General features: G+C 40.5%; 1 pseudogene; it reads right to left on the bottom strand.

Annotated features, from left to right (window-relative positions):
* Positions 1-1,802: 1,802 nt before the first annotated feature.
* Positions 1,803-16,898, bottom strand: LOC126589736 (transcriptional activator DEMETER-like; annotated as a pseudogene).
* Between the last annotated feature and the right edge of the window lie 1,497 nt (positions 16,899-18,395).

Genomic DNA, 18,395 nt, shown 5'->3' with positions numbered 1-18,395 from the left:
GGGGGGGGGGGCGTGGACATGGATGGATGATGGAGGTCACAGGTTCGAAGAACCCATGTTGCCCTTTTCTGATTTTTTTTTTCTTTTTCAATTCAATTCATAGCATATGAAATTCAATAATTTTGATGCATGTACATATATTTGATACAATTCATGGCAAATATCAAATTCACATAATTCAACAATTATGAATATAATGCATACACAATTTATGTAGAATCTAAAATTTGAATAACGTAAAGTTGGGGTCATGCATTATGGTGAATGTTCATGCTGTCAAGGCTGCTAAAATATCGAGATAAAAACCGTTGTTTTGGAAGAACCTGATTGCGTGATGATATGGATGAACTGGTTTGAATCAGAAAAAGCTTCAATGTTAGATTCCTAAGCGCAGCGGTAGGAGCGTGTTGATAACGTGTTATAGCCTATTTTATCTGACAAGAAGGAGAGGGCCGGCGGCAAGGGGAGAGAGAGATGAGAGATGTGTTTGTAGAATCGTAAGGAAATTGTGTATTGAGGATGTTGTTATTCCCCTTACGTAGTGCCTTTATTTATAGCAAGTCTTTCATTGATTTCTCTGCTTCGCATCAGATTGCATATTGCTTTTTCAAAGTTAGATCTTTATCATAGAAAGTTTGTTGATGGGATTTTAATTGACTTATCACACTATTTGGATATCTTTTGTTGAATGTGTTTTGACAATTATCCTTTAAATTCACGCAATGTAGAAATTGAACCTGTGATATGTGTGTAAGTGCGATATTCTATTTTGTGGGGTCGATTTATGTAGTTTCAGTCCATGGTAGTATTGTATAAAGTGTATGTTGTGGACTACATTTATATTACAATTATTATTCTCGATGCCATTTTAAGTTAATGTCTTAGAGGCAGGTTTTTATTTGAGGTATATTAGCTCAACGGAAGTACTGTGAGTGGTATCAGCTTTAAAATAATGTAGTAATAGAAGTTTGAGAGGATTTCTTCATCATCATCATTCTACAATTGCAGGTAAATGTCATTTACAATGTTGTAGCTGCCTATCTTCGAAATATTAGTATAGTTGCAGCTAACTTCATTCAAAACGTTGGTTGTTAAATGAATCGAAGCCTTCTTGAGCAGTATAATATTTGATTAAATTCTTTAATTAATCATATTTCTTTGTGTAGAAATTGTTCTAAATGTTTGCAGACCTTTTTAACAGTCGAGATTCGGTATGATTTGAATATGACCTGTAACTTTGTTCATACCCTTGACGACCTCAGATATCTAGGATTTAAAATACAAGCAAAAGATTGTTAGCATGTCGAATATTTCGACTGAGAGTACGCTTGCATCTGTTATTGCCTCGTATGAAAAACTAATGATCCTTAGATAGACTTTTCCCCCCGACATAATTTGAGAAATGCTGTCTAAATTTTTTCTTCTGCAATGTGGAAATGACTGGTATTAGGGATTAGGATATGTTTCTGAATTGTGCATTGCGTCTCAGGTTTGCTGGCCGATAAGATTTCTGAGATTGACCAGCCAGCTGGGTTGGTTTGGCTATTCCTTTCTATTGAAAAGGAGTCAGCTGTCTGCGCGAGTCACCTTCTTCTAGGCTCCGCTGGACGACACGGCATTCTCGTTTAAATATAGGCCGGCCGTACTTGTGATGGTTCGTTTACCTCAGTCTTTTGCCTTTTCCGCTGTGTATCACTTCATCTAATGTATATTCTGTATTCACGCATCCATACATGTAATTTTTCTTTTTGTTTATTGACTGCCGAAGAAATCTTCTTCTTTTGGATAGTGACAATGTGACATTTTTCGGAAGGATTGCTCCTTTTTGGGCATTTATTGAAAAATACTAATGTACTTGCAGGCTACGATCAACTGATCATGAGATCTCACATATTGTGCATGATACTTTGCTATCAGCTGCCCGCCTGTCATATAATCAATGCTCATCTAGAGGAAAAATAATTGAATGCAATAGAATTTGTTAGTCATTGTTCTTCTCACAGTCAGTTGTCTTGTATACGTCCGATGAAAATCTTCTTTGCACCATGATCAATGTTGTTTCTTCCCTTCATTTTTTGTCCTGGTCAACTTACTTGCAGGAAAATGCAATCTGGGCATTAAGGGTCGTGGTGCTCTTGTTTTTCTTTCAAATCCTCCCACACACACATATCCTGCATATAAATCAATCAGTCAATAAGTAAACTTGTTTGTCACTTTGTACTGCTAAATTGCATACACCAGTTCTTTAATACAATGTTTTCAACAGTTACACCAAAATTTCGTCAGATTTATTTCCCTCTTATTTCCCCTTCTTTTGAAGACACTCAGCACTCGAGAAATCATCAGTCAAATATCTTAATTATTCATTGGCTAATTACATATAATTGCACTATCAATGATTTGTCTTTTGCATCAAAAATTACAAATTAGTTCAAAGTTTATCATTTACATTTTCTTTTTCTTAAACCATTGGTAAGTATACCTTTGTTATATAACTAGTCCTGAAAAGTTTACTCATGATCTTATGTTTTGTTTTTACTTCTGTACTATGTTTCTATATAGTTATCGCAAACTATTATGACAAACTGAAGTTAGTATCACATACCTCTCCAAAAGCAGTATTGAATTCCCTCTGTTGATAGACCTGGTGGACATAATTATTTTCATTGTAAGTATACCTCTCTAAATGGGATGTGAATGTCGCAACGCTGGTATCTTAATATCACTTACCTCTGCATATTGTCGATACAGAAGTTCCAAAGTATACAGTCCGTCTTGGCAAATTCCATATCCATCCCCTTGGAACATCTATTGGGTTGTGACTAGACTCATGATCTGCGAACATCTGCATCGTGATAGAACTTTGTTTATAAATCTGGAAGTTAATGGCTCTAACATTCTGGCTTACAGAAGTGGAGTAAAGGATTCTGGACCACTATTAATTTTGTCCAGACTGTGCTCTGTAGATAAACTTCAAGGAGATTAGTTTCAATAAGACTTACCTCATTAACTTGAAAATATGTGCCGTTGAGTGGAAAGCTCCCTCTCATTGCTGTTCTACAAGGTATCTGCACCAAATTGAATTAAATTTCGGTAAACAAATGCATGTAGTTTATTGTCTTTGACATATTACAACAATCAATTTTTCTCACCAAATCGTCCCTCTGACTGTTTGTGAATTTTCTTCTCTTATACTATTACATGAAAAACATGTCTTCTCATTGCACAATTTGTGTTGGTCTTGGGAGCCACACCTGCTTTCTGGTGGTTGAATTGAATTTGCAGTCTCACCTGATATAAATAAAATAAATGTATCACTTAGTAAGATTACAATATTTCAACTTCATTCATCTGATGTCAAATTTAGCTAGCGCTAGGCCATCCATGCATCTGTATCCCAAGTTCTAACTTGGTCTACTGAATCAAATGCATTAAATTTGAATAGATCTCAAGATCCTCAACAATGTATCTCAGTTCTTTTATGTCTGGAGCTTACCTGGTGTCCATATAGCAAGAAGGTAAGGGCTTGGATCGTCTGGTTCCCGTTTGTCCATCTGTAAAGTTGAATAGTGATTAATTGAGAATAAGAACGCTTCATGTATTGTAGATATAATATATATAATTTTAACCTACCCCTTTTAAGAGTGGATGTGAATCTGGTAGTTCATACCTGCATTATACCAGCACAGAATGTGTAAGGGTGTCAGAGGATTTACAGTTATGCCTGTATACATATGCTATGCTTGTATACATACGTGTGCCAAAACTCAGAACATGTGGCTCCAGGCAGAGAGTTGTTAAAATTCCGTTCAAGAATTCTGACGGTTGTGAATTCAAAATTTACACGCCAAGTTTGTTTTCCTAGATTGAACATGCTGTGGACTTTGGCCCTACTATATTTCAGTTTGTGTTCAGTGTTTTGCAAGGAATATGTGGGCTTGTGACTATGGGATGAAATGTAATTACACTTGGTGCTCTGTTCGTAGTCAGACTGACATTCTTTAGCATGGGTGTAGGGATAGAAGCAGCTTCCGAAGTCAAGGAAACTAAAGCCTTGGACATGTCACCTTCTTGAAGCTCCATCTTCTCTTGCATATAGTTTTGTAATGTCGATGTAAACTGTTCCATGTTGAGTTTGATGGTAGGAATCTCATCTGGATCCCCGTACAACAAGTCCTCGATGTCACTTTGCGATAGCTCAATGAACTCTTGTTCTGGGGATGCTGTTTCTTCAATGATTGGTTCACACATGTTAATCTCAACACCTGCTATCTGGAGTCAGTTGATTTCAGGTGGAGGCAGTGACATGGGAGTGACAGCTATTGTAGGGTTTATCCCGGCTGCAATTGGAACACTTAAATTCACAATGCTCTTTTCTTCTGGACCTGGCAGGGCAATCCTTGCACTGCACCAAACATGGTTGGTATCAATTTGCTCAATACAATCTCTTAATTGTTCAACGTGATTAGTGAAACGTAGAGTTATACAACTATAGATTCACCATGAAACTATCTACGATTCTTAGTTCCTTATAAAAATTTTATTATTATGTAATTGATCCTGAATCCCGTGTATCGAGATATCTGGAGATTCTGATGACTTGCTACAATGTATTTTTTTTTTCCTGCACAGTGGCAGCAACGTATATGTAAATTGTCAGAGATTATTGTTCAAACCTTGCAAAAGCACTTTCAAAGTGTCTGCATTCTCCTCTCATTGGACATGCATTGCAATTCGGTTTACTCTTTGTGCAGAAAACCTGCATAACGATCAAATTATGAGGTACTTAATTTATTTTTGTTTAATCACAGATAATATTTCTAACTGGTGAAACAGCATGCATACCTTTCCAAATGTAATCATCTGGTAGTGCAGCTCATAACTATGGTTCAATAGTCAATTAATCAGTAAAAGCATAAGTCGACAAATGTAAATAAAATTACATGAACTTTTGCACTTGAAAGTAGTGCTCTCAAATTTATATGAAAAGTTTATGGAGGTATGCTTACAGGGTTCGTTGATCAATTTTGCATAATCTTGACCATAGATACTTTTGAATTGATTCCAGCATTGGGTACCTTGAGGGGAATACGGTTAGCATTTTCCAGTACTGGAAAAGTAAGCATTCATTTACCAAACTATCATTTCTTACATTTCTAGGAGGTGTAACTGAAGTGATTCAGGTAATGGTTGGAGGGGGACCCATCCCAGTCTTACTGCTATCCTTCCAACATTAGTGTCAACCTATGTGGAGCAAAGAACAGATATAATTTCATTGATTATAAGATGTTCCCAGGCTCTTGTAACAAAATTAGTATTTAGTAGTCGCATAATTGTTACCGGGAAAGCAAGGTGGTGAAGTGTTAAAAGCCGGACACACTCCACACTTTTCAAGCCCAAGCCTCGTATGCTTAGTAGATAATCCCTGCAGGAAAATATTAGTGATAACTGTATACAAAACCTGATGAATAATAGCCTTGTTAATGGCATAAAGAGGGTAGCTGCAACGTTCTACAAGATAATGAATTGTGGAATGACTTACTTTGCTTTATCAGGGGGAACATCTCTTAACCATTCCAGATCGATGCTTCCATGTTCTTTAACCAGTCGGTTTAGGAATTCCTACAAACATTGTGCAACCAGTGTTATCACGAGGGATAGTCTTAACCTATCAAGTGATGTTATCTGGAGAAAATTAACGATGCAATGAACAAGCATGAAGTCTTGGACTGAATACTAATAGTAGAGTACCTGGATCCGTTCCGCTAACATGATGTTCATCCCTCGTTCCTTGATTGCCTCAGAAATTTCTTTGACATTAGCATTTTTGAGTGCTTCATAATCCAGTGAGTCCATTGTGTCTTTATTTCTTTCCTTTTTCCTACCATTGGCCTGCACCTGCTTTCTCAAGATGTCCCAGTCAACTGCATTCTTTTTCTCGTTGTCCGCCTTTCCTTTTCTTCTTTTTGAAGTATGTGTACTTGTCTCATTATGTGACTGACCATGAGAAAATAGTTGCTCCTGTAAATTTGAATCAACTGATTGATTTTCCATGAGTATATGCTTACCATCAGCGTCGTTGATAGATTTTTTGCTGAGCTCACTGACATTATTGACATGCTGCATGCTACCACTCTTATTTCCCATAAGTGGTTCAGTATGTTTTCCAGGCTCTCTGACAGACGTGTTTTCTAATGGGAAGGTTAGGTTCCCCTCACGCTGATTACTATAGTTGGAACAATTATGTCCAGTGCTTGGCCTTTTTTCAGAACTATTTTTCAGGTCTGTTGAGTGCTGTCTGAACAATGCATACGGGTCCACTGATGGCATTTCTTGAGAACTCCACAGACTACTCTGTTGCATAGAGGAATTAACAACACTTCCTAACAGTTGTTCATTTCTCAAGTTCTTGCACTTGTCTTGCTCAATATCGAATCTGGAAGCAGTCGACGGCCAAGAGGATATGCTCTCCTCATTGAAAGTTGCAAATCTCCATGGCTCTCGTTCTCCAGAATTGGGGTACATGTGCAGTTGATTGTTGTTGGAAGGAAAAACTGGTACTTGCATATTTTCATTGTCAAGATTGATTGGATTTGTGAAAGAAGTGCCAGTGAGATGATTGATTTTGTCTGATAGTGTCTTTATCTGTGAATACTCCATGTGCCCATTCTTGGATCCATCATCTAATAGTGAGATTCCATTTACTTGACGGTAAAAGTCCTGAAACATCTGTTGATACGTTGAAATGGAAATAGGAACCTTGTTGGGTCGGCATCCAGTGATGGGCTCTTCTGTTTTTGAGTTGGACATTGGGTACGATCTGACTCCTACAGCTCCTTGAGTGACTGAGGATTCAATAGAATCTTGAGACGATACAAATTCTTCCTCAAAACATTGACCATGTTCCTCATCTAAGTTCCTTTCTGTCCATGAGTTCTCAATGTCCCTCTGATTTTCTGCCAATTCATGGAGTGTCATAGAAGTCTGGCGGTAGATTGGTTGACTTGACGTATCTTTATGCCATTTGGCGGCATCATCTGGACTTGTCATGAAAACTTCTGGTTCGTTAACCAAGATGTTTATCCGAACCTTGTGTGGAGCTTGGTGATTGCTTGACTGAAGCGGAAACCGTGCTGCCAATGACATGAAGGCAGAGCTACAAGAGACAAAGAACAAAATAAAATTTGTTCACTGTAAGACATTAATTGTGGGCTATCTGGTTGATTCTTCATGCCAAAATTCTTAACATACCTTGATAGATGGTCTGAGACATTCTGGGTAAGGAAAACTCCGATCACCGAGTCAACAACTGATCCTTTCCATTTTGAAAAACGTCTGTCTCCTGTTCATTATAATTTTTTATCAATGCTTGATGTGCATGATATCTAATAACTACGTATCCACTACAACAACAACAACAACAAAGCCTTTTCCCACTAAGTGGGGTCGGCTATATGAATCCTAGAACGCCATTGCGCTCGGTTTTGTGTCATGTCCTCCGTTAGATCCAAGTACTCTAAGTCTTTTCTTAGAGTCTCTTCCAAAGTTGTCCTAGGTCTTCCTCTACCCCTTCGGCCCTGAACCTCTGTCCCGTAGTCACATCTTCGAACCGGAGCGTCAGTCGGCCTTCTTTGCACATGTTCAAAATCACCGGAGCCGATTTTCTCTCATCTTTCCTACAATTTCGGCTACTCCTACTTTACCTCGGATATCCTCATTCCCAATCTTATCCTTTCTCGTGTGCCCACACATCCCACGAAGCATCCTCATCTCCGCTACACCCATTTTGTGTACGTGTTGATGCTTCACCACCCAACATTCTGTGCCATACAACATCGCTAGCCTTATTGCCGTCCTATAAAATTTTCCCTTGAGCTTCAGTGGCCTACGACGGTCACACAACACGCCGGATGCACTCTTTCCATCCAGCTCGTATTCTATGGTTGAGATCTCCATCTAATTCTCCGTTCTCTTGCAAGATAGATCCTAGGTAGCGAAAACGATCGCTTTTTGTGATCTTCGCTAGATTGCTCCGGTCATTAGTGTGGATAAGTATATAAATGGATAGAGATAGGAAAGCAAACACAAGATGTACGTGGTTCACCCAGATTGGCTACGTCCACGGAATAGAAGAGTTCTCATTAATTGTGAAGGGTTTACACAAGTACATAGGTTCAAGCTCTCATTTAGTGAGTACAAGTGAATGATTTAGTACAAATGACATTAGGAAATATTGTGGGAGAATGATCTCGTAATCACGAAACTTCTAAGTATCGGAGTGTGGTGTCGTCTTGACTTGCCTTATCTGTCTCATAGGTAGATGTGGCATCTTCTCTGGAAGTACTCTTCCTCCATCCAGGGGTGGTATCTTTAACTGGTGGAGATGCACAAGGTAATGTATCAATTTCACTTGAAGCTTACTTGTAGTTTCAGGCTTGGTCAAGCGCGATACAAACCATGTAGTAGGAGTCCCCCAAGTCGCCGAGCTAGGGGGTCTGCTGAAAGAGGTGACAGACAAGGTAAGCAATCAGAGCTCCGACTGATTGTTCACCTTCTCCCCATCTTGCAGCAGCATGAAGGATAAAGAGAAGAAAAATGAGAAGAGATGATATGAGATACTTTTGCTTTTGAAGAAGTAACTTTCCACAGGCTTATTCTTGAACTGAGCTGGAGGGTTTTCTGGTTTCCTCCAGAGTATAAGGCCGACTGAAGAATTTGAGGGTCAAAACAAGTCCATCAAATCTAGAGTACGTTCCACCCTGCTGATATGGGATACTTTTGCTTTTGACAGAGTAATGAATGTATCGGCACGTGTGCTGTTACGCTTGTCTCCACATGCTTCCTTGTATCCTTCGCACTTGCCCTATCTGTTCCTCAAGCAGATGCGGAATCTTCCCTGGAAACATAAGATGTTGAAGATGAGTACTCGAGAGCAATGCCAGGTAAGTAATCAGGTAAGGGGTTCCAGGCAGTCAGTTCCTGGCTGGAAGCTTGATTCCAAGTGCTGACTGATTGTTCTCTTTCTCCTTGTCTTGCAGGTAAAAACAAGGCCAAAAGAAAAGACAGGGAAAAAGCATGATATGGGATACTCTTGCTTTTAACCCTGATGATATGAGATATTCTTGCTCTAGTATAGCTTGTTTGCAGAGGTATTATCGGGGGGAAAGAAAGCTGAATATTTCGAAAGGCTTCGTTGGGAGTGCCCTCTCAGATATGATGAAGGGTTGAGCATTTTTGCAGGTCTGCCTGTCCGTTGGGGATGGAGGTCGACATATATAGGAGTCTCCCTAACAACAAGTAGTAATGCTATTCCTTTACCCTGCTTGGTCATAGCACGGTAGTGGGAGCTGCCAGTTTCACATGTTTTAACTCTGTCAGAGCACTTTGAAAAAGTGGTCTGTGGTATCTGGCTCTCGAGATTCGGAGAACGATGCCTCTTCGATTTTTGAGAAAGCAATCATGCTGGGGGTATGACTCTCGAGATTCGGAGGGTGGTGCCTCTTCGATTTTGGAGCAAGCAATCTTGTTGGGAGTGTTGTCTCGAATGTGAGTAAAGGTTGGGCATGTTTGCTAGTCTACCTTGCCACGAAGCACAAATGTTGACACACAGGGACTTTCCAATTATCCAGCAATGGTACTGTTCCTTTACCCTCTCTTCGATTTTGAGAAAGTAGTCATGTTGGGAGTCTGGCTCTCGAGATTCGGAGGACGGTGCCTCTTCGATTTTGGAGCAAGCAATCTTATTGGGAGTGTTTTCTCGAATGTGAGTAAAGGTTGGGCATGTTTGCTAGTCTACCTTGCCACGAAGCACAGAGGTTGACACACAGGGACTTTCCAATTATCCAGCAGTGGTACTGTTCCTTTACAGTTGTGGGTAATAATATGGTAGCTAGACCTTCAAAATTTATGTGTCTAAACTTTTGTTAGTGCTGTTTCTTTGCTATTCTTTTACCTTTCTTGGTCAGAGCGTTGTAGTGGGAGCTGCAAGCTTCACGTGCTCAACTTTGGCAGAGAACTTTGGCAAAGTTATTTGTGGTACCCATGAGCTATTGTTGCATGTGGGAAGTGGGTGATTGAACAGTAAGATTCATGTGCTTTCTACTTCACTAGAAGTCTTCGACAGAATGCCCATAATTTCTGCAAAGCTGAGTGTGCATGTGACAGGTGTTGACAAGGCTAGAAAAGTAGGTGCCTCTTCGATTTCTGAGATCGGCCCTCGTGGTCTCTGAGCAGCCCAGCTTTTGAGAAAGCGAGCGCCTCTTCGATTGATTCGGAGAACGATGCCTCATCGATTTTTGAGAAAGCAATCATGCTGGGGGTCTGGCTCTCAAGATTCGGGGAGCAGTGTCTCTTCGATTTTTGAGAAAGTAATCATGTTGGGAGTCTGGCTCTCGAGATTCGGAGGGCGGTGCCTCTTCGATTTTGGAGCAAGCAATCTTGTTGGGAGTGTTTTCTCGAATGTGAGTAAAGGTTGGGCATGTTTGCTAGTCTACCTTGCCACGAAGCACAGAGGTTGACACACAGGGACTTTCCAATTATCCAGCAATGGTACTGTTCCTTTACCCTCTCTTCGATTTTTAAGAAAGTAGTCATGTTGGGAGTCTGGCTCTCGAGATTCGGAGGACGGTGCCTCTTCGATTTTGGAGCAAGCAATCTTATTGGGAGTGTTTTCTCGAATGTGAGTAAAGGTTGGGCATGTTTGCTAGTCTACCTTGCCACGAAGCACAGAGGTTGACACACAGGGACTTTCCAATTATCCAGCAGTGGTACTGTTCCTTTACCCTTGTGGGTAATAATATGGTAGCTAGACCTTCAAAATTTATGGGTCTAAACTTTGTTAGTGCTGTTTCTTTGCTATTCTTTTACCCTTCTTGGTCAGAGCGATGTAGTGGGAGCTGCAAGCTTCACGTGCTCAACTTTGGCAGAGAACTTTGGCAAAGTTATCTGTGGTACCCATGAGCTATTGTTGCGTGTGGGAAGTGGGTGATTGAACAGTAAGATTCATGTGTTTTCTACTTCCCCAGAAGTCTTTGACAGAATGCCCATAATTTCCGCAAAACTGAGTGTGCGTGTGACAGGTGCTGACAAGGCTGGAAAAGGCTGGAAAAGTAGGTGCCTCTTCGATTTCTGATATCGGCCCTCGTGGTCTCTGGGGAGCCCAGCTTTTGAGAAAGCGAGCGCCTCTTCGATTTTTGAGATCGGCCTTCGTGGTCTTTGAGCAGCCCAACTTTTGAGAAAGCAAACGCCTCTTCGATTTCTGAGATCAACCCTCGTGATCTCTAAGCAGCCCAGCTTTTGAGAAAGCAAACGCCTCTTCGATTTCTGAGCAGCCGCCTCTTCGATTTCTGAGCAGGCGCCTCTTCGATTTCTGAAGCTTCGTCGAGTGCAGATTTTTATAGGGGCTGGCATTAAGTTCCAAAGCACACTTGAATCTCCAACAGTAGAAGCTTCATTCTTGCACTTCTAAGATCTTGATTTGTCCGACCTCTTCTCTCTTCAACACCTTTGAAAATGTCTGGCCCCTCCGACCGTCGTTTTGACTTGAACCTTGTTGAAGAGGCAGCCCCGCCTTCTCCAGACAACATATGGCGCCCATCCTTCGTCTCCCCTACTGGTCCTCTTACCGTTGGGGATTCCGTGATGAAGAATGATATGACCGCTGCGGTGGTGGCCAGGAACCTTCTCACTCCCAAAGATAACAGACTACTTTCCAAACGGTCTGATGAGTTAGCTGTTAAGGATTCGCTGGCTCTCAGTGTTCAGTGTGCAGGTTCTGTGTCTAATATGGCCCAACGCCTATTTGCTCGAACCCGCCAAGTTGAATCATTGGCGGCTGAAGTGATGAGTCTCAAACAGGAGATTAGAGGGCTCAAGCATGAGAATAAACAGTTGCACCGGCTCGCACATGACTATGCTACAAACATGAAGAGGAAGCTTGACCAGATGAAGGAAACTGATGGTCAGGTTTTACTTGATCATCAGAGATTTGTGGGTTTGTTCCAAAGGCATTTATTGCCTTCGTCTTCTGGGGCTGTACCGCGTAATGAAGCTCCAAATGATCAACCTCTGATGCCTCCTCCTTCTAGGGTTCTGTCCAGTACTGAGGCTCCAAATGATCCCCCTCCGGTGCCTTCTCTTTCTGGGGCTCTACCGACTGCTGAGACTTCTCCTAAGCAACCTTTGTGAAGGCTCCCTCTTGTGTGCTTATTTTGACTCATGTATATTTACATATTTGTAGCTTATCGGGGATATCAATAAATAAGCTTTCCTTCATTTCAACGTATTGTGTTAAATACACCAAAGCCTTCTTCGCTAAGTTCTTTGAATTTTCTTTTGTTAAAGCTTGTATGTTGAAGCTTTCTGAGTGGAGCATGTAGGTTGGGGTAGTGTTCTCTTAATTTCCCGAATGAGGAAAACTTCTCGGTTGGAGACTTGGAAAATCCAAGTCACTGAGTGGGATCGGCTATATGAATCTTAGAACGCCATTGTGCTCGATCCTGTGTCATGTCCTTCGTTAGATCCAAGTACTCTAAGTCTTTTCTTAGAGTCTCTTCCAAAGTTTTCCTAGGTCTTCCTCTACCCCTTCGGCCCTGAACCTCTGTCCCATAGTCGCATCTTCTAATCGGAACGTCAGTAGGCCTTCTTTGCACATGTCCAAACCACCGTAACCGATTTTCTCTCATCTTTCCTTCAATTTCGGCTACTCCTACTTTACCCCGGATATCCTCATTCCTAATCTTATCCTTTCTCGTGTGCCCACACATCCAACGAAGCATCCTCATCTCCGCTACACCCATTTTGTGTACGTGTTGATGTTTCACCGCCCAACATTCTGTGCCATACAGCATCGCCGGCCTTATTGCCGTCCTATAAAATTTTCCCTTGAGCTTCAGTGGCATACGGCGGTCACACAACACGCCGGATGCACTCTTCCACTTCATCCATCCAGCTTGTATTCTATGGTTGAGATCTCCATCTAATTCTCCGTTCTTTTGCAAGATAGATCCTAGGTAACGAAAACGGTCGCTCTTTGGTATTTCTTGATCTCCGATCCTCACCCCTAACTCGTTTTGGCCTCCATTTGCACTGAACTTGCACTCCATATATTCTGTCTTTGATCGGCTTAGGCGAAGACATGAGAAGCAAAAAGTAATTCTTACCCATGTTGTCTAATTGAGAAAGCTACTAATATGCAGTCTTTCACAAAGAAAAATAGTACTGTCCTGTTTTTACATGTTTTATATATCGTCAAGTCTGAGTTTTCATGGTTGAGTTTACGTCTTTTGTATTGACTTCAAGTTGAATAATTTGCATTTTTGTGCCTGAACTGGAAATGCATGTTGTGCTGTAGATTGCTATAAAGTGTATTTTACCTTGAACAAGGTGCATGCGCGCAATGAATGAGTCAACTCGTCCTTGGAAAACATTTCTTTCCTCTTCCCAATACTTCTCATTTTTATCAGTTCCTTCATTACCTTCGCTTCCCTCCTTGCCCATCAACAGATTCCATATCCTATATGTTTCTGGGTCAAGCTCTACTTTTGGTCGCGGCTTATGTTTCTTTATAATACCTTGAAAGGGGACAATTACACCATCTCCTTTGTAAGGAACAAGTGCAGTTTTCTCCTGCTCTAGAATTTCGCTGAAGCTTCCATTGAGGTTCAGACCATTAAATTGATGTATGATGTCATCTATTGGTATAGTACATCTTGTTCTTATTGGATAACCTGCATCAAAATCAAGAGTATGTCATCATTTGAGTGAGTTGAAAGCAGTTATTGTGATGATACATTATTGAGATGTTTCTTAAGGTGGAAAGTACCAATTGCTTTTGCACCAATTGCTTTTGCAGAAGGTTGCTTGTGATCATACGCTGAATCCTTCTCTTGACAGACTTTATCTGTACCTGATGAAACTTTCGATAGAGTCATTCCTTCAGACTGCTTCTTTGCTGACGTATTATCATGAGATACCTGCTTGTTTGCTATCTGACGGGATTTTCTGGGAAGTGATAGGCTTGCTGGTTACATGTTTCACTTGTTGAATGGGTGGAAAAGCTAAGAACTTTTGTGGAACCTTGGCATGAATTTGATTTGGATGAGATATGCAGATGTACAAAACCATTCCCAGAAGTGATTGAGTGAGTGTACCTGTCACCTGTAAACTTGCTGATCTCTTTGTTCTCCCTGTCCATAATTTTGTTATTTTCAATGTAAGAACTCAGTATTTTATGGTTCTTTGATGCAAATCCATTTGAATTGACATTATTTTCCTCTCGTCTTTCAACTTTTCTTAGACACTCCTCAACCGCTGTAACTTTATTAGGCATATTATTTTTTTTGAGAAGAAACAATTTTATTAAAGAATAGTGAAAAACATAGAAGTGGATAAGAAGTCCACCAACAAATTAGAAAGGAAAATCCCAATAGGATTTGGCTACAGTAGCCAATTCTAGACCTAGCTCACTTAACTGCTGCTAACAAATCCCACAGTATTTGAGATAGAGAGCAATTATCAAACTCTTTAGTAACCGAAGCCCAAAAAGATGCCCAATATTTTACTCTCCCCCAAAGTACTTCTGCCCCCACTCCAGTATAGTCTTCAAACTCTTTATTAGGTATATTATTAATGCTCAAGTGTCTATTCTCAATTTTCTTTTTCTTACGGCTTCCTGAAAAATCATTGCTGAGAATACCACTGTTTTTCTGAATTTCATCCAACTGAAGTATCTCTTGGAAGGACGGTGAACTTGGTGGATTGTTGGTAGATAGACGAGTGTGCTCAGCAGTTCGAAAAAATTCCTTCTTGGATTCCCTTCCTTCACTTGGAAGGGAGAGAAGTTTTAGTAAAGAATCACCCTGGTTGACAAGTTCTTTAGTTTTCTGAAGGTTTTCATGGTTAATGTTTGCTCGAATGACATCTTGGCATATTTCTCCAGCATGGCTATGTTGCTGCATTGGAGTGGATTCATCTCTGCATCTTTTCTGGCATAAATCACAATCTGCATTCTCTACAAGTCTCCTCATGACATGCGAATTTTTCAGATGCATGTCTTTTGTTGTAGCAAGTAGGGCTGCATATACTTGCCTTTCTGGCAGAAATGTAAAGTTATTTGGCATAAGACTCATGGAATGGATAGGGTTACTCAGAGTACCTGGTATCTGCTTATCTACCAACAATTCGTTCAGCAGTCCACTTCGCTCAGCTGGCTTTGCATTCACCTGGTTCGTTTCAGTTCCCATATGTGTCCCTTGAGAGTCAAAATTCAAATCAAAAGTCCTCTTGTTCACTTGTTGTGTCTCCTCTTGCTGACCGATTGCTCTGCATAGGTTTTCATCCATGGTCTTTTCCAAATCAAAATGCAGCACTCTTCTGCATGATTTTGCACCTTTTCCAGCATTAGCGTCTGCTGTCTCCAGTGTTATGTCTGCCAGTTGACTTGGCGATTCCTTTTGGACGTTCATTCTTTCAAACTTCCTCTTTGCAGGTCTGGTCTCCTTAGACTTCGTATTCTTTGGAGTTGCAGGCTTTGGCGTCCTCTTGGGCTTGCCTTCAATGATTACCTTTGGCCTGTGTTTTCTTCGCTTTGGTGGTTTCTGCTGGGGTGTCTTATTCAGATCAATCCCTCTGTCACCACCACTGTCAGACTCTTTGTTTTTGTTGTAAGGTTTAGAAATGGCTGCAGATGATGACTTCACAATGTTCTGCAGGAGTTCGTCACCATTTGTTTGATTTGCTTCATCTTCTATAAAAATGACCTGCTTTCCTTTTTCCTTCCTATCACATTTATCCGTCAAGGATTTCAGCATTGCAGAAAGCTGGTTGTTCTCCAAATTCTTGGCCTCATCTGTTGTGAATTGGAGTTGGCCGATAACACCTGAGGCAGTGTCGACTTCTGTACTTGGCAAGGAGTTTAGATCATCGCTTGGTTGGAAACCATCTGTGAAGAAAAGCAGTTTCTCGGTCAAGTTTATTATTTTTCAGTATTAATTTCTTCGTTTTTCTTGTTCAAAGATTTTAGTTTCTTCTTATAGTCCGCATTTTTGCCTATTTTAGACTAGATTAGAAGACGGACATCATAAAAAAATAGTGCATATCGATCATTCGTTCAAAATTGAGCATTCATTTCTAAACTTTCTATCAATGAAATCAAATTAGAGCAGAATAAATATCAGAACCGCGTTAAAGTACATACGTTGACTTATCTGGGATGAACTGTCATCATTACTGAACAGGTTTGAGCTTGGACTTGAGCGATGATTTTGGTTGCCAAATAACCAATGGAGTGAGTTGGAATCTCGCCGACTGTCATCAACTTGGGAAGGAAAATCCATAACCAAAGACCTGCAATTTTGGTTGGTCAGCAAGTAACTTCTCGTGTTGTTTTCTTGGTTTCCCAACTGAGGATGCAACATAGGAATCAGCGGTGTGTTCGCTGCTATGTCAACACTTCTGCTCAGATTCATGTTTGCAGAGGGAATGTAAGCTGCCTTATTGTGCAGCAGTTGCGTCATTGGATAGTTGTTCCAGCACGAGCTGTCACCACGGAGCAACTGTGTGAATGAGCCTGCATTGTAGGAGTCCGCAAAGTGATTGATCATCTGACTTTTCTCAGCCAGACTTCCATCAGAATTATACAGCCCTCCATTTCTAAGTAGCTGTCCATGTGGGCTAACAGCTTGATTCATGCCATTGTAGCTAGCGCCGACCTGTACATGCTCCCTTGAAACTCCAGTCAGTTGTTGCTGCCAGTTTGCTCCTTGCAGGAGGTTCCTGCAGGGGTCGACTGGTATTGGACGAGGCTTTGCCCAAATCAGCTTATCTGGAGTCACAGGTACCCATGGATCCTTGAATCGTAGATCGCCATCCTGGGGAATAAACCCCCCTCCAAACTTCATCCTTGAGTCCCTTCAATTTACAAACTCTCTCTCTTTCCACTTCTCTGTTTCATTAATCTCTTTTCCTCTATATAAGACTCTGGTGTCACCCTCTAGCAGATAAGTTTTGTGGAAACAACGAAAGTGTCCGATTTCTCAGCTCACCCCCATTGTGTGAAACACCGGGTGCGGAAACACTGAAATGCAAATCCCTCCTAGCTAACATTCAGTGCAGAATATAAATACACACATTCAAGAGAAAATCTTTCCTCGAGAGATTGGAAAATGCAGTGCAGCATCTATGTGATTAATGCTCGAAATCATGCAAACCAGATATTCCACAAAAGGTACGGCCAGCCATGTTTTGTGTCATGGAAAACATGGAAAGCATGAATGACATAGAAACCAAATTAAAGCAGGAAAATGCAGAGTAACTGAGAAATTACGTATCTTCTGAATCTGTGTAAATTGGCTTATTTAATTGTGGTTTAAATGGCAACAAATGATCATATATTGAGAAAATCTTCGTGATATAAAATGAAATGTGACAACTATATATGCAATGCATGGATTAAGTGAATGGCTTACAAAAAAGGTTAAATGGTTCACTGCAGGCAGCTTAGCTCGCCGCCAGGCCGGCCGAGTGTCGGAGCTGGGTGACTTGCGGGTCAGTCAATGTCAGAAAATGCAGTCAGTTTCCTCGGTAACACAGGAGATATATGTGTGTGTGTGTGTGTGTGTGTGTGTGAGAGAGAGAGAGAGAGAGAGAGAGAGATGAAAATTAGTAGGGGCACTTCAGGTGTCTACAAAGTGGGCACTGGTGAGGTTTATGAGTTAACAAAAGCTCAGAAACTGCTTCTGGTAGTTTGTTTCTTCAATTTAGTACGTTGCCTTGAATGACAATGTGGTAAAGTTCAATGTAAACTGATGCCCAAGCGCTATTACCTTAACTATTTTGTCATCTTTTTTGGTCAATTGAAAAAATATTGAGTTTTTACTTTTGCCTTGTCAATAGTACTACTCGACATGTCATCTAGTGGTATTCATCTTCACTTGTAAGTGAGAGAGGTCTTAGGTTTGATTTTGGTCAAAGGCTAATTTAAACCACATTATTACTACCACATTGTGAGGCTAAGATCGTCCTCCCAAAATAAAACAATTAATATAAAGGGATCCAAAGCCTTGTTTTCCAAATTTCAACTTAAACCATCAATCATACATTGCTTACTAAAATTAAATAAAACTACGGAGAGACGTTGTGAACAAATAAAAGACTGTCACATCGTTATGTTGACCCATTTAATTAGATGTTGGTATAAAAATTTTATATGCTCATTCTATGGTGGTTATGTCATGTCCGTATTATCTTTGCCTCATATGATTTAGTGGTATGAAATTACTCATGTACATAGAAACAATCCTTCTAAAAACAAGGTAATGATTGTCTTGTATGTGTTTTCAGATAGTATAAATCGAAACTCTCAAATGCATATATTTTCTATCTAATAAAAGAAATTA

This window comes from Malus sylvestris, chromosome 2, assembly GCF_916048215.2.
Source record: "Malus sylvestris chromosome 2, drMalSylv7.2, whole genome shotgun sequence".
Lineage (NCBI taxonomy): Eukaryota > Viridiplantae > Streptophyta > Magnoliopsida > Rosales > Rosaceae > Malus > Malus sylvestris.
The sequence above is the reverse complement of the archived record's forward strand: the minus strand, read 5'-3'. Positions and strand labels throughout refer to the sequence as shown.